The following is a 15,506-nucleotide window of genomic DNA, read 5'->3' as shown; positions in this document are numbered from 1 at the left end:
TTTTCATGGTGATAGAGATAGTTTGCAGGTCTGGTACAAGTGACCGCTGGAAGAGCTTCCCTTCTTGTTGGTTTGTGGCCTTCTCCTGGGAGAATAGCGACCTCTAGTGGCTTGTGTGCGCAGCTGTGCGCAGACAGGGCTTCTGCTTCCTGCCCAGTTGCTTTGGGGTTTATCTCCGCTGTTGCTGTGGGCTTGGCCTGGCTGGGGCTGTTCCTCCAAAATGGTGGAGCCCCGTTGGAGGGGGAGCGGCCGGGAGACTATTTATCTCTGTAAGGGGCCTCTGTGCTCCCTGCTGCCCAGGGGGTTAGAGTGCCCAGAGATCCTCAGATTCCCTGCCTCTGGTCTAAGTGACCTGTCCTGCCCCTTTAAGACTTCCAAAAAGCACTCTCCAAACCAAAACAACAACAGCAGCAATGAGAGAGAGAACAGAAAGGAAAAAAAAAGGAAAAACACGCGATTTTTTTTTTTTTTTTTTGTCCTCAGGTGCCGGTCCCAGGCACCCGCTCACTGGTCCTGCTGCCCTGTCTCCCTAGCTCCAGGGTCCCTGTCCTTTCAAGGCTTCCAAAAAGCACCCACCCACCTGTCCCGCAGGGAAGGAACGCTCGATATTCTTTGTCCTCAGGCGCTGGTCCCAGGCACCCACTCACCAGTCCTGCCGCCCTGCCTCCCTAGCACCGGGGTCCCTGTCCCTTTATGGCTTCCAAAATGCACTTGCCAAAAAGAGAGAAAAAAAAGGGAAAAACGCGCCATTTCCTCCGTCCTCAGGTGCCGGTCTCAGGCACCCGCCCACCAGTCCCACAGGGAAAAACGCGCGATATTCTTTGTCCTCAGGCACCGGTCCCAGGCACCCGCTCACCAGTCCCGCCACCCTGCCTCCCTAGCACCGGGGTTCCTGTCCCTTTTAGGCTTCCAAAAAGCGCTCGCCAAAAAGAGAAAAAAAAAGGGGAAAAGCGCGATTTCCTCCATCCTCAAGCGCCGGTCTCAGGCACCCGCCCGCCGGTCCCGCAGGGAGAAACGCGGGATATTCTTTGTCCTCAGGCACCGGTCCCAGGCACCTGCTCACCGGTCCTGCCACCCTGCCTCCCTAGCAACGGGGGCCCGTCCCTTTAAGGCTTCCAAAAAGCACTTGCCAAAAAAAAACCGCTCCGGTTTCTTTCCACCCGCCGGGAGCCGGGGGGAGGGGCGCTCGGGTCCCGCCGGGCCGGGGCTTGTATCTTACCCCCTTCGCAAGGCGCTGGGTTCTTGCAGGTGTGGATGTGGTCTGGATGTTGTCCTGTGTCCTGTGGTCTCTATTTTAGGAAGATTTTTCTTTGGTATATTTTCATAGCTCTATGTGTTTTTGGGAGGAGATTTCCACTGCTCTACTCACGCCGCCATCCTGGCTCCGCCCCCATTTTTTCCCTTTTATATATGAAAAAGTTTATATATCACTCAATAGAGCCAAAAGAATGCATATAATGTAAGTAAATGAAACACAGTAATAAACTCCAGTGCTCCCATAGAGAATATTCTGTGTTCTTTAAGATATTAACCGCTGCTGTGCTCAGAGATAACTGCTTTTCTGAATTTCTTTTAATTGTACTCTTGCTTTTCTTTTTAGATTTACTACATATAGTTGTGTTTTTGCTCGATGATAAATGTTAGATATTCTTCTTTGACTTGTTTTTTTTTCACTAAATGTTATGTGTCAAAGGTAAATCCATATTTTTTCATTCACTTAACTGATCTTTATTGAATATAGACTTTATACCAGCTCCTCTGCCATGTGCTTGGTATATATCACACAAACCACATAAGGAGTCTTGCTCTCCTGGAGCTTACATTCTAGTGGGAAGAGATATAAATAAACAATACATGTCATAAATAAATAAATTATATCTTATGTTAGAAGGTGAGACCTGATAAGGCAACCATAGAACAGGGTTAGAAAAACCTAGCATACTAACAGGGAGGTAAATGGCGATCATGAAAAGATTGTTCATGATGAGGTTTATTAAGAAGGTGGCATTTGACCAAAACATACAAATAAACCTGTGTGTGAGTATAGATGTTTATTCACTTTTACTGCTGTCTAGTATTCTATTGTGTAAATATGCCACACTTAATCCTGTCTCTACTTTTTTTGTTATAAACATTCTTGTATTGTCTCCTGGAACACATATGCAAGGGTTTCCCTAGAACTAGAATTTCAGAGGCACAAAATATGCAATGTCTAGCTCAAGATAAGGCCACATTATTTTCCAAACAGCCAATTTATATGCACACCAACAATGCTTAAGATGTCTTGTGGTCCACATTTGGATAACATTCAACATTATCAGGTTTTTAAACTTTGTCACACAGTAGTTATAAAATTGTCTTCATTGTTTTCTTAAATTTCCATTTGTCTTATTTGTATTAAAGTGAGTAAATTTCAATATAAATATTGGCCTTCCTTGTTTTCTCTTCTGTTCCTGCATTTTGCCTATTCTTCTGCCACATCACATCTATTTTTTTTCCATTGGTTTATACATAATCCAGATGCCTCCTTATCTCAAGATTCTTAATTGCATCTGCAAATACCTTTTTTTTTTTTCAAATAAGGTAATATTCACGGATTTGGACATAAGCATATCTTTTTGAGGGCCACCATTCAACTAGAGTAGGTTTTGTATCTTCCTTGTACCCCAGCATTACTTTCAAGCCGTTATGTTCCTTTATTTCTGTGCCAAACTCCTCCTAATTTAAAACTCATCTCATTTTGTTATGCTATCTTGTTCCTTTTTTTCTTAACTTTAACTCGCAGTTTCCCTCCTCTCCCTCATTTGCATCTTCAGGGATAACTCAATTAATATCCACTCTCTTAGTGTTTTCCTGACATCACTGCTACCGTTACCTCCTCTCCATTTGAGCCCTTCAACCCTATGACTCTCCTGGGGCCATGTTTAGGACTCCAAGCTTATACCTCTTTACCTTTACCTCTCATCTTTAAATTCAGTGCATTAAGGGTATCCTTCCAGATTTCTTACTCATGTACCTTACTCATTACCCACGTGTGTTTTTTGGTATCATTGAGATGTAGAGCCTCTGATCCCTTGTTTTTACCCTGTTTGTGAGTCCCCTCCTGTCTTTCCGAGAGTATTGTCAGGGTCATAAAATTGCTCAATGATTGCTATCTGGTACTTGTAGCAGAAGTATTAGTACCCAGATTCATATTCCCTCAACCAACCTATCCACTTCCTTGCCAATATTCTCAGTTATCTTGTCCCATTGCCCTTCCACTCTCTTCCCCGAGCAACCCCAAACCAGAATCAATTACAACCAAACAGACACGTCCTTGTCCTCATGGACCTTAGGCTCACTGTAGAGAGACATGCAGTGATGATGATGAGTGGCATTAGTGTTCTGATACTGTAGGAAAGCCAGTTTAGGGGACACTAAGTGTCCCTGAAGATGTTGCATTTACACTGACACCTAAACAATGCCAAGAACTAGTTAAATGAAAAGCGAAGATACCGTGTCGGCTGCAGAAACATGCACAAAGGCCAGACTGTCAGGTAGTTCTGGTCCCAGTTTAGGCATTCCTTTCTGTGTGGTGCTCTCTCTGACCTCCTGTGTCTCAGCCAGGTATCCTTGTATCATTGCACTTCTCAGGAATCCACCATCCTTCTTTCTTACCATGTCTCAGAAGATGCTGAATTTGCCTGTGGTTTTGACTACCTTCTTCACTGGACTCTGAAATGAGTTTGATGATTGACTTCTTTCCCATAATATCCCAAAACTTACACAGTATCTGAGCTTATTAAAATATGCCAATTAATTTAATAGATTAATGGGAAAAAAGTCCCCAGATGGAAACAACTCTATTGATATGGATAGCGGTCAAGGGATTCACTTGGTTGATCATGTGAATGGGGCCTATTCAAATCAATTGAATTCAAGGCACAGTATATTTAATGTACAGTGTGGGCATTATTCTAGGCACTGTTGAAATTTCACTTATTCTTCTTCAGTCATGTGGTATAGTGATATTACTTTTATTTATCTGAGAAAATCCCATGCAAAATAACTTAAGGGAGATGTTAGGGCACCATTGAGTACTGAGTCCATTGGAGCAAGAATATTGTTTTTATATATGTGTATCATTCAGAACATAATTTTTAGTATTCACTGGGCTATTGCATATGTTTCAGACTCTGTGGGCATGAGGAATTTGGAAATCAGTCCCCAGAATAGCAATTCTCAGTGCCTCAGTGTATCACAGTCAGTTGTACGGTAATGGCACCAAAAAAATGGCCCTAATGTTTTCATAGCTCTTGGAACTCATCATAGTTTTGGGGGAAAAGATGGCAGTTGAGTACAATGGAAATTTGAATGAAAACAAACCATTAGCGAGCGTACCACCTCTGGAACTGATGACAGATCAAGCATTTTACTCCTTTTACACCAATTGATGCAGTTATAGGTTTAAACAAAAGTCCTTTAGAGGAAAGAGGCTGGGGAGGGGTGCTGGCAGACACTGTTTTCTTGTTTAGATTATTTTTGATAAAAATCTTTACTTTGAAGTTATGGTAGTAGTTGGGAATTTCCCTTCTAAGGGTTAATCAAAGCAAATCTCGTAATTTAGCTATAAGGCACCAAATTTCCAGTCACCTTAGGGGAGAAAAAGGTAGACCAGTCCACTTCCTGTACTTAAAAAGGGACACCCATTTCCAAGAGGTGCTAATTTTAAACATTGTGGCATTTATATCAATGGAGAAAGAAGATTGGGTGCAGCTCTTGACACATTACTTCTGCAAGCTGAGTTAGCACAGGCTGTTTCCAGCATGGTGCTTGCATGTCAGCATTTGTAACTGCTTTAATTATCTTCATTTATAATATCATTTAGGATGAAACTGAGACTTTCATATTGGCATAGTTCTGTAATAATTAAGGGGTAGTGGAGAGTGAACAATAAATGGTGTGTCTGAAAATCTGAATTCTAAGGTAAGGTTCAGCTTTAATTAAGTAGTGATGTTGGATGAGCTACTGCAGGTCTTATGTAATTCAACTAAAAAAATGAGAATAGACTAAATTATCTGATCTCAAGCTGCATCCCTTGCATACTTTAGGGCTCCTTCATACTCCTCCAACACCATTCAGTAGGGAGCAGAGAAAATCCGTGGGTGGGGCTCCACTTTACCCAGAATCTCCACTCCACTGTGACCTCCTTTATATATTGGGCCTTCTTAGCATTTTCTTTGTAGAAATGATTCCTCTGTTCATTTCTTTTTTAAGCAATAGACTAGATGACCTCTAAGGCTCCTTGCTGCACTAATATTCCAGTATTTTGTTCTGACAAATCAGTAAAACTTTTAAAAACTCACATTTAGATACTTTAGAAATCAGCTTAAGACGTTTCCAGAATAATTCGAACTTAAAAAAAAATTACAAGGAAAACCATTTAAAGTAATATCATTAATGCACCAATCTGAAATTTATGTTTAAGAATAAAAATGGTTAGCTTATTTTGTAGCATATCATGAATGTTTATCTGGAAATAGATGTTATCCTCAGAATAGAGTGCCCAAATGCACAGGATGTAACTTCTTATTTGGGGAATAATTTCCTGAAGGTTAATTATGAAAAAAAAAATTATTTCAACAAACATTGCTTGAATTTCTAGTATGTACCAGTCAGGCCTATTAGGCCTTGAAAAACAAAGAGTGAACAATGTCCCTGATCTTCAAGAATATAGGTTAGTCAGAAAAACAGATACGCAGACAATAAATTACAAAGTAATGAGGGGTAGAAGACTATCACATATAATTAAAGAGTGGTAGTAAAGAATGATGATTAAAAGCATAAGGTCTGTATTCAAATTCTAGTTCATTATTTAATAATATTATGGCTTCTAGTTTTCTGACTCAGTTGAATTACGACTTCATTTTCTTCATTTATACAATGAGAATAGGTAAAGTAGCTACCTCTTAGAAATTCTTTGTGCCAGTTAAATATAATCAATGTTAAACACTTGACAAAACGTCTGCATTTACTACTATTTATATGGTAGCTGTTACTATACTGCTTGATAGATTTTTTTAAATCTTTATTTTGTACATACAAAGTGTTTGGAGATCGTTTGTTCCTGCAAATTATTATTAGTATTTATTAATATTAATAAATAATGGTTTATTTAATAAATTTATTTACTACTTAGAGGGAGCTGGTGTCTCCCTCTGAAGCAAAGCACAGGTGTATTTACTGTCCATTAAAATGAAGATGCTATCTCCCTCTGGGGCAAAAGTCAGGCAGGGTTCCTGCACATTATAAAAATTTCAGGTTTCTCAGGATTCTGGCAAGATGGCAGAATAGAGAAAAACTGAATCTACCTTCTCCCACCTACATACTGATTCTACACCACCACATAGAGTATTTCATCCTGAAAAAGAATGGAGACTGACGTGAACACCTTTTATACAACAGATCAAAATAAAAAATAAAAAAATGAAAACAAAATGGCAGGAGAAGCAGAGGCATGGTAACCATGGGAACCCCACCTACAGCAGGCACGGGTGGGTGGTGGGGGTGTGGATATCACCAAGAGAGCCAGGTGTGAACTCCCTACCCTGAAGCTTAGGAAAATGCCTGTGATTTAAAGTGCAACTAGACTGTAAGTGAAAGAATCTAAGTTTCAGAACTAAGCACCTACTGTTTGGCAAGGAAACCATTGGAGACAATCTGGGATTGGAGGACAATGGTTGGTGCCATTGCTTACACATATTAGTGTAGCTGAGAGCAGGATCTGGGAACAATCCAGCAGCTGCTTGATGTTACCCACCAGCCCAGCTCCCACCAGAAGGACAGGAAAGTTCCCCAGCTCACAGGGAGGGTGCAGGGATCTAGGCAGGTGTCACCAAGGCAGCTCCCCAGAGAACAGTGAGGAACATGTGTGCCAGGCCTGACCCCAGGTCATGAGTGGGAACCAGCACGCACTGATACAGGAATTCTCCAAAACAGCTCAGAGTGCACAGGGGCCATGGGGGAACATACACACACATGGTGCCTGATCCTGGCCACCAGTAGACTGGCAGGCACTGACACAGGAATTCCTGGCAGCAGCCCAGAGTGTAAAGGGTCTGAGTGGTAAAGTACATGGAACCTGACTCTACACAGCCACCAGGACCTGGTGGGTACCCAACTGAGGAATTCCCCACAACAGTCCCAAGCAGCCCAGAGAATACATGGGTATATGGGTGAGGATGTGCAGGGGACTCAGCTGGTGCCAACCTTGGAGTTACCTGGAGTGTGCTCCTGACCTGCTGTTGGCCAACCACCCTCCCACTTCTAGCACAGAACCCACAGGTGTCCACACAGGAGCTCCTCCAAAGGGCCCCTAAGGTCAAGTCCCCAGGACCATGCCCTGGGAACTCCAGCACCAGGAAAAGCCCATCTCACAGTTACTCAGCCTCCAACTTGCCAAAACCGTAAATCACATGTAGTCTACAGAGGGGACTCACCTACACAAGGTCAGTCTTCAAGACTGGAGAGTGATTCAACTTATTCATAGAACCAAGTACAGAAAGTCATACAAAATGATACAGTGGACTATGCTTCAAATGACAGAACAAGGAAAAAAATCCCAAATGAAACAGTTAACCAATTTACCTGATAAAATGGTTATAAAGGTACTCACTGGACTTGAGAAAGCAATAGCAGAACTCAAGGTGGACCTCAACAAAGAGACAGTCTAAAAAAGAACCAATCAGAGATGAAGAATTCAATAGATGAAATAAAAAATACACAGGAGGGAATAAACAGCAGACTAGAGAATGCAGAAGAATGGATGAGTGACTTGGGACATAGCATAATGGAAAGCACTCAAACTGAACAGCAGAAGGAAGAAAGAATTAAAAGAAATGAGAATAGGGTAAAAGAGCTCTGGGACAACATCAAACATCCTAATGTCTACATATAGGAGTGCCAGAAGGAGAAGAGAGGAAGGAGTAGAAAATTTATTTGAAAAGATAATAGCTGAAAACTTTCCTAACCTGGGGAAGGAAAGAATCTGCCAGGTCCAGGAAACACAGAGAGCTCTAAGCAAGATGAACCCAAGGTGGTCCACACCAAGATACATTATAATAAAAATGTCAAAGATCAAAGAGAGACTCTTAATTAAAAGCAGCAAGAGAAAGCAACAAATTACATATAAGGGAAGCTCCATAAGGTTATAGCTGAATTTTCTGTAGAAACTCTGCAGGCCAGAGGGAATGGCATTATATATTCAAGGTGCTGAATAGAAAAAACCTACAACCAAAAATACTCTACCCACCAAGGCTATCATTCAGAATGAAAGGAAAGATGAAGAGCTTTGCAGATAAACAGGTTAAAAGAGTTCACCACTGTTAAACCAGCATTGCAAGAAATGTTAAAGGGACATCTTTAAAAGGAAAAGAAAAGGCCCTAGATAGAAGCAACAAATTTAAGAAGGAAAATTTCTACTGATAAAGCAAACATATAGCAGAAATTGTAAAACAATTACTTAAAAGCTGCTATGGAGGTCAGAAAAGACAAAAGTAGCAAAGTAATTGCATCTAAAAATTAGTTAAGGGAATCACTTAATAAAAGATATAAAAGAAGATATTATATACATAAAATGGGGAGGAAGGGGAGTAAGAAATGCAGTGTTGTTAGAATGCTTTTGAACTTGTGGCCATCAGTTTATTATAGATTTCATTCATAGGATGTCATATAAGAACCTCATGGTAACCACAAACCAAAAACTTATAATAGATATAAAAAAGGAATGAGAAGGGAACCCAACTATAACACTAAAGAAAGTCATAAAACTCAAGAGAGGAAGAAAGTTGCATTCTTATATACTTAACAACAAAGTAGCATAAAGAGAAATCAGGAAAACGATTCCATTTACAATTGCATCAACAAGAATAAAATACCTAGGAATCAACCTAACCAAGGAGGTAAAAGACCTGTACTATGAAAACTATAAGACACTGATGAAAGAAACTGAAAATACACAAATAAGTGGAAATCTATCCCATGCTCATGGATAGGAAGAATTAATATTGTCAAAAGGGCCATCCTGCCCAAAGGAATTTACAGTTTCAGTGCAATCCCTACCAAAATACTTTAGCTGCTCAGTTCTCTGACACCCCATTTCTGGCTTTTAGTGAAAGGGTATGTGCTCATTTCATAAGATCAGGGAAGAATTACATTTACCTGACCTTTCAACAGTGTTTAAATCTGGAATGGGGCTGTGCATAGAATCAGACTCATTGTCCAGTTTAATCTGGATTGTCTCTCACTGAAAATATAAACACCCAATTTAGGAACATCCTGAACTTTTGAATGGCCGCTCCTTTGGGCTGTCCCTACTTTTGCTTTATTTGTACCAGAAACACTGCTGTGACTCTGGTAAACATCAGCTTGGATCCCTAGAGCTTCTTCAAGATGTTCATGAGCACCCTTAGAGGTGTTTTTAATGTAATTTTTTTTCATACTATAATATCTCTGAAATTAAGATGAGTCTTAAATTTATAATGTTGACAGCATTTTTTCTTTCATATAAAAATGAGTGGTACTTCTCGCAATTGTTTTTATCTCAATGAAATGCACTTGATATCTCTTCTTTACGTGTGTACTGTGTATTCCTGTTAGGTAGGCCTGTCCCTTCATTACATTGAGAGGTAATTATTTTCATTTCTCATAATTCACAGTTTAAAATGGAACATTTTCATTAGCTTTTAATAGCTTTAAATAAGTGTTCCTATCTGCTACCAGTCATGTGCATGGTGGGTAGGCTGTAAAACTTTCTCTCCTCTGATAAGCAGCACTCTGCAAAATTGTCAGCTGCCACTGCCTGCTGTCACAGGAATGACAAGTTAGTCTCTACTATTGTAGGGTAGGGTGTGGGCATGCATGAGCCATCCTGGGTTTAGCAGACTGACTGACTCCAAGAAAATTTTCCCACTACTCAGTAGCCACTTCCTATGTCACTCTATACTCTATTAAGGGTTCCATCACCTCTACTGAGTTTAACTTCTAAGCTTCTGTGTGGGTTCCATTGTCTGTCTTTATGTTCGTGACTTAAGTATTGCTGTTGGAGTGGGCGGTAGTGCGCTGTCTGAATTGTCATGGCAACCAGAAATTTATCTTTCTAATCTTGTCATTGGCTACCAGTTGTTACTTTATAAATCCATTATATAAAAAGGCTTCACATGCCAGATCTGATCAATCATGTATGGATGAACTTTATTTTTTCTTCAAAGTATTTTAGGATGAATTAGACAAGTTCCAAGCTGTTTTCTTCATTGGTTAGTGTGCCAATAGCCTAAAGACAATGACAGCTTAGTGAATTTGGGACAGTAATATGTCAGTTCAAAATCCAGACTCCTTGGTCATTTGTCTAGTTTATTTTCCCCTTTTTAGTTTTCTATGATAATTAAACATAATTCCAGAGATTTTACAAAAGCGGTACTCATATCCTAAATGCAACACTTTAACCTGTTAACCTGGGGAAAATTTGCTGGCTTATTATTTCAGACTGAAATGGATCCTTTTGGTTTTGTTCAGGATTTTGTAACTTCTGCCAATGGTATTATCAGTATTTTTTAAAAAAGTACTAAGAACCGTTTCTTCTCTTTCAATTCCTGGGTTATAGAGCGGTAAGAGGAGATGGAAGACTATGACTAAATGCTTTAATATCTAAGTTGAAAGTAGAAACATGTGTGCTTTATAAGGGATTTAATTTATAGTGGTTCAAACCACTGAAATGCTTGGGTTTGAATTACTGCTTTTGCTTTTGATGGTACAGGATTTATACAAATGAAGAATGATTATTGATTGTTTGCTTTGATGTGATTCATTCTGTCCTCATTGGCTATCAAAATTAAAGACAGACTTACTCATCTGGGATTTCCATTACATCCTAGTGAGCTCTTAGCACGTAGGGAAGAAGACTAGGATTTTTGCACTGGTTGCTCAGTAGCTGGGACTGCATGAAGATACTTTGTGCCATGTGTGATGTACTCTGGAATGTGCATTCTATAAATATTTTATGAGCCATCAACTTCTTGAGCAAAATCCAGCTGATTTTTTAAAATGTAGGACATAGCATCTTCTTTAGTTTTTATTATTCTTTATGCCATATGCTTTCCTTTTCATGCAGGCTCTCTGCAAAGTTCAGGCAAAAAAAGAAGCAAGCCAGTGTGTTTTAAAAATACCTGAATTGGCTGCTACGCTTGAATTTTCTAAGCTTGTGATGCTTAAGCAAGGGTGCATGTCAAAGAAAACCTGAGGAGCTCTGTAAATAAGAATGTCAAACACTCTCAGACCTTCTGATTCAGAAGGCTTCAGAGGTAGGACCCTGCATGCGTCTTTTTAAATAGATTTCACGTACCTCTGGCCCTTCACTCTAAGAACCACAGATCTATAAAATACTGTTACTGATTTGGTGTATACCTTAAATTTTTAATCTCTTGATTTAAAATTTTGGAGAAATTCCGATATGTGGAATATCTAAATTACTGATTTGTAAAGCCAGTTTTTTATTATATTCATGTCTATATATTTTCTTACAATTGTATTGCACTTCACATTTTGTAAAGTGCCTTCATTTTATCTCACTAACACTTTGTGAGGTAGGCCATGGCTGACGTGCATACATAAGCAAGTTGGTTCACTGCACAAGAGCCCCTTTTGAGGGGAAATGTGGGCCTCACACCTGGTCCACACAATAAGCACTAAATTGTGAGCCTGAACCAGACTGGCATTGCCTAGAGGGGACATCTTCTGATTCTCACAGAGGTGGATCATGGGCAAGCAAGAAGCTCTGAGGCAAGCAAATCAGACATTATTGTCCTCATTTAAGACATGAAGAGCTTTGAGGGTCTCAGAGAAGATCAATAGCTTTTCCAAGGTTTCACAGGCAATGAGTGGCCAGCTCAGACAGTCACTTGGCTTAATCTAGTGCTTCTTCTGTTCTACTGGAAATTATTCTTGTGTGTTCTTTGAGATTACCCATGTAATTCTACCAAATTAGTTTAGCAAATACCCTGGTCACTCAGTTTTACTGGTTCTTGGCCATGTAACTGCATAGAAGGAATTTATTTTTTTCATCAATCAGGAGAATTTACTGAACTTTAGTGGTGACTTGCATTTGAAAACAATCATATAGAACAAAACAAAGTAATGGTCTGATAACCTTTGAAATTCCAGGTTTTGAAATTGAACTAAACAGCTAGATCAAAACATGGAAAAATCATTGATATTTCTGGGAGTCTTTATAAAGACTGATGTGTTTAAGATCCCCCTTTATGACTGTGTTGTTATATACTGGGAAGAGGGGCCATCTGTAGATGAGGCAACACCTTCCAGCTGTGCCTGATGGTGGACTCTACTCTTCATGCTTCAGGTGACGGCATGTCTGCTGTCTGGAGAACTGCTCATCCATGGGATTGAACCCAGCTTCTGATGCTTCTCTTCTAGGCTTGCTCTGCCTCATTTCAATTTATGACTCTACAGTATTCTTTGCCTGTCTGGAAGTCTAGGCCCTCTAGGCACTTATTTCTTGAGGCTGAGCGTGACAGCACAAGTGTACTACAAAAAAAGGTAAGAATGGAAATGCACTCAATCATGGAGGAAATGAATTTTGTTTCAGTTTCTGTCAGAGCCAGTTATTCTGCTAAATAAAAACATGAGCAAAACACCATCTCATTTGGTTAATAGAAAAAAGTTGACTCATGATCAAACCAGATTGGATAGTTTATGATCCAGTCAGTTTTGGAAGTGCAATACTGTGCCTTTTGCTCCTAGAAGGATGCTTAGTCTACAGTAGGTGTGTTAATAAGTGCTAGTTCTCTTTCTCCTGGCAATCAGTTCAAATCAATTAGAAAAGGACTCTCTTGATATAGTGGGTAAACCTGGATTTGGTGTTTGTATTCTACATCTGTCTTCCTGAGGGTATATATTAAGCATCATAAGAAAAGCCTGAGAACATTACATTCTACTGGACAGGCCAACTATATAGTCAGCAGCACATCACCAAGAAAAGTCATTATTTTTCTGAATATGGTTTTCCTGTAATTGATAAAAGCTATCAAACTGTCTTTGGAAAAGCCATGGTCTTTGTGAGCAGTGTGAGGCCAGCTTGTGAAGGAACAGTATGCATTCTATTCAACTTGTTTCAGATCACTGGACATCTGGTTTATGCAGATAATGGAGAGTATCTGTCCAGACACCTGGTATGTGCAAATTGCTTCTCGTTTTTATACTTGCAAATTAGTAATCCCAGACCCCTGCCATGTTATGAATAACAGGGCTAAGGGCTTAGAGACCAAAGTCCTCGTTCAAACGAACAAGCTTTAGCTCAAGATTTAACAAGCCAGCCCCTCCACAGTAGTGTATTCCCAGTTCTTCATTGTCATCCTTGTGGCTTCTGTGCACTTTGCTTTTTAAAAGGGATTGTCCTCATTTCTTCATTTTGATGGTGTTTGGCAAATGGTGCACAAAAGAAATATGGTTTAATATGGCCAGCCTGGCTGGTACAGGAATGAGGTTAGAAGCCATTGATTTTCTTCCCTTGGTAAAGTTCATAAAAGACTTGGTCCTGGAAAAAATTGTGGGAGGTGCAACTTTCCATTCTCTGAGGTTCCCTTTTCTCTACCTGGACTTTGCTCTCTGGGGAATTGTCTTTTCCAGTGTTCTTTTTTCTTCTTCCCCCCCTTCTGGAAACTTGTTTTCAGGAGATATGCAGAAAAACTCATACTAATGAGCAGCTGTTAAAACTGTAATATGTTCCTTTTACCAAGAACATTGCTATTTCCAATTGGAGACAAGAAGCCACATGTTAAAAGGGAAAAAAAGGAACCTGTTAATTGCAGAATGTTACACATTGGTGAGCAGGTGGAGAAAATAATTCCAAAGAAGAGGGAGATCTTAAGTTCCATTTACTCCACACAGGCTACTTGCTCAGCCTACATGAGATAGACTGCTCTTTGGAGATGCAAAGTCAGGACGAAAGTGGAGTGGTGGAGAAGGAGTGGATATCTGTGAGGATCAGCAGATGCAAAGAAAAAGGAAAAATATTTGTGTAATGCTAAGGGGTGGATGTATCCTATTAGTTAAGAAATGAAGGCTTTAGACTAATAGAAGGAAAACAAGGGTGCTTTCAAGTCCTACCTAATACTATAGATGCTACCCTGAAAATCTGGTGTGGTTGCAATGTAAAGATATTCTTTTGAAGGTGGTAAGTCCTTATGTAAAAGCTCCCAATCATTATTCATTTTGTTAATATTTGCATTTGTTTCATGCTTGATTTGCATAAAGTAATGCACTTTTGCACAGAAAATAAACCTTAGGCAGTAAAATGTAATCAGCTCTAGGGTGGTAACCAGCCTCCAAGATGGCCCCCAGTAGCCCTTGCCTCCTGTTATCCATGCCTTCATGTAATCTTCTCCCACACTGACTATTGTTGATTTGTGTGACAAGTAGGATATTATAGGAGTGAAAATGTGTTACTTCTACAAGATTAGGTCACAAAGCCATCAAAGCTTCTGTCTTGTACTTTCTGTGGAGACACTTGCTCTGGAGACAGCCAGATACCATGTGATAGCATCATTCCCTGAGAAACTGATGAAGAAAGGAAGTAATGTCTCCTGCCATCAACCAGCTCCAACATGCCAGCTAAATTAATCACTCTCATTGGAAGCAGATTCTCCAACTCCAGTCAGGCTTTCAGATGACATCCCTAGCCAACATCTTGACTATGTCTTCATAGTAATAGACCCTGAATAGAACCAGCTGGCTAAACTGTTCCCAAATTCCTGACTCACAAAAGCTATAATAAAAAAATGTTTATTGTTAATGTAAGCCAGTAATTTGGGGGGTAATTTGTTATACATCAATAGATAACTAATACATATGGATAAAGCAAGGAGCTAGGTTGGAAGTTTGTATAGAAAAGTCAATGACTTGGTGGCCTACCATGATTTTAGACACTAGTTAGAATTTTATGAACACAATGTCCCATCTTCAGATAATTTAGGCTATGGTTGGATAAATGCAGTTTATCCACATCACCAAGGAGAAGAGCACAGGGAAAGATGTGCTTGTGTTCTGCAGATAATAATGAGTTGTGGAAAGGAGGAGGACAGTGTAGGGTAGATCAGACAGTTTCATTCGTGTTTGCCTCTCCAATTGCAAATAAGCTCCAGAGGAGAGGGACTATGTCTCCTGGAATTGCTATCATACATCCGGTATGTTTTACTGCACACATCTAAGTGAAGGATGAGATATCAAATTTTTCTGTTCTTGTCCTCCCTTACCTATGTTTTCTCATGCCTGTAATGTCCCTATGCCCTGCATTTCTCTTCCTGAACAGCTCACAACTCATATTCTATCTACTCTATCTACTCTATCTAGCTCTGCAGAAAAGAGCTAACATGACCAGCCTGAGACCACTATCCTCAGGTGGGCTGCTGGCACGGTTGGCCCTTGGATGGTGTCAGGAACATGAGTTTCTGGAGGGT

General features: G+C 40.0%; 1 long non-coding RNA gene across 2 annotated transcripts in view; it reads left to right on the top strand.

Annotated features, from left to right (window-relative positions):
* LOC108383524 (uncharacterized) overlaps positions 1-15,506 on the top strand; it is a 242,378-nt gene that overhangs the window by 56,740 nt on the left and 170,132 nt on the right. The window lies entirely within an intron of this gene.

This window comes from Manis javanica, chromosome 1 (assembly GCF_040802235.1).
Source record: "Manis javanica isolate MJ-LG chromosome 1, MJ_LKY, whole genome shotgun sequence".
Classification (NCBI taxonomy): Eukaryota; Metazoa; Chordata; class Mammalia; order Pholidota; family Manidae; genus Manis; species Manis javanica.
The sequence above is the reverse complement of the archived record's forward strand: the minus strand, read 5'-3'. Positions and strand labels throughout refer to the sequence as shown.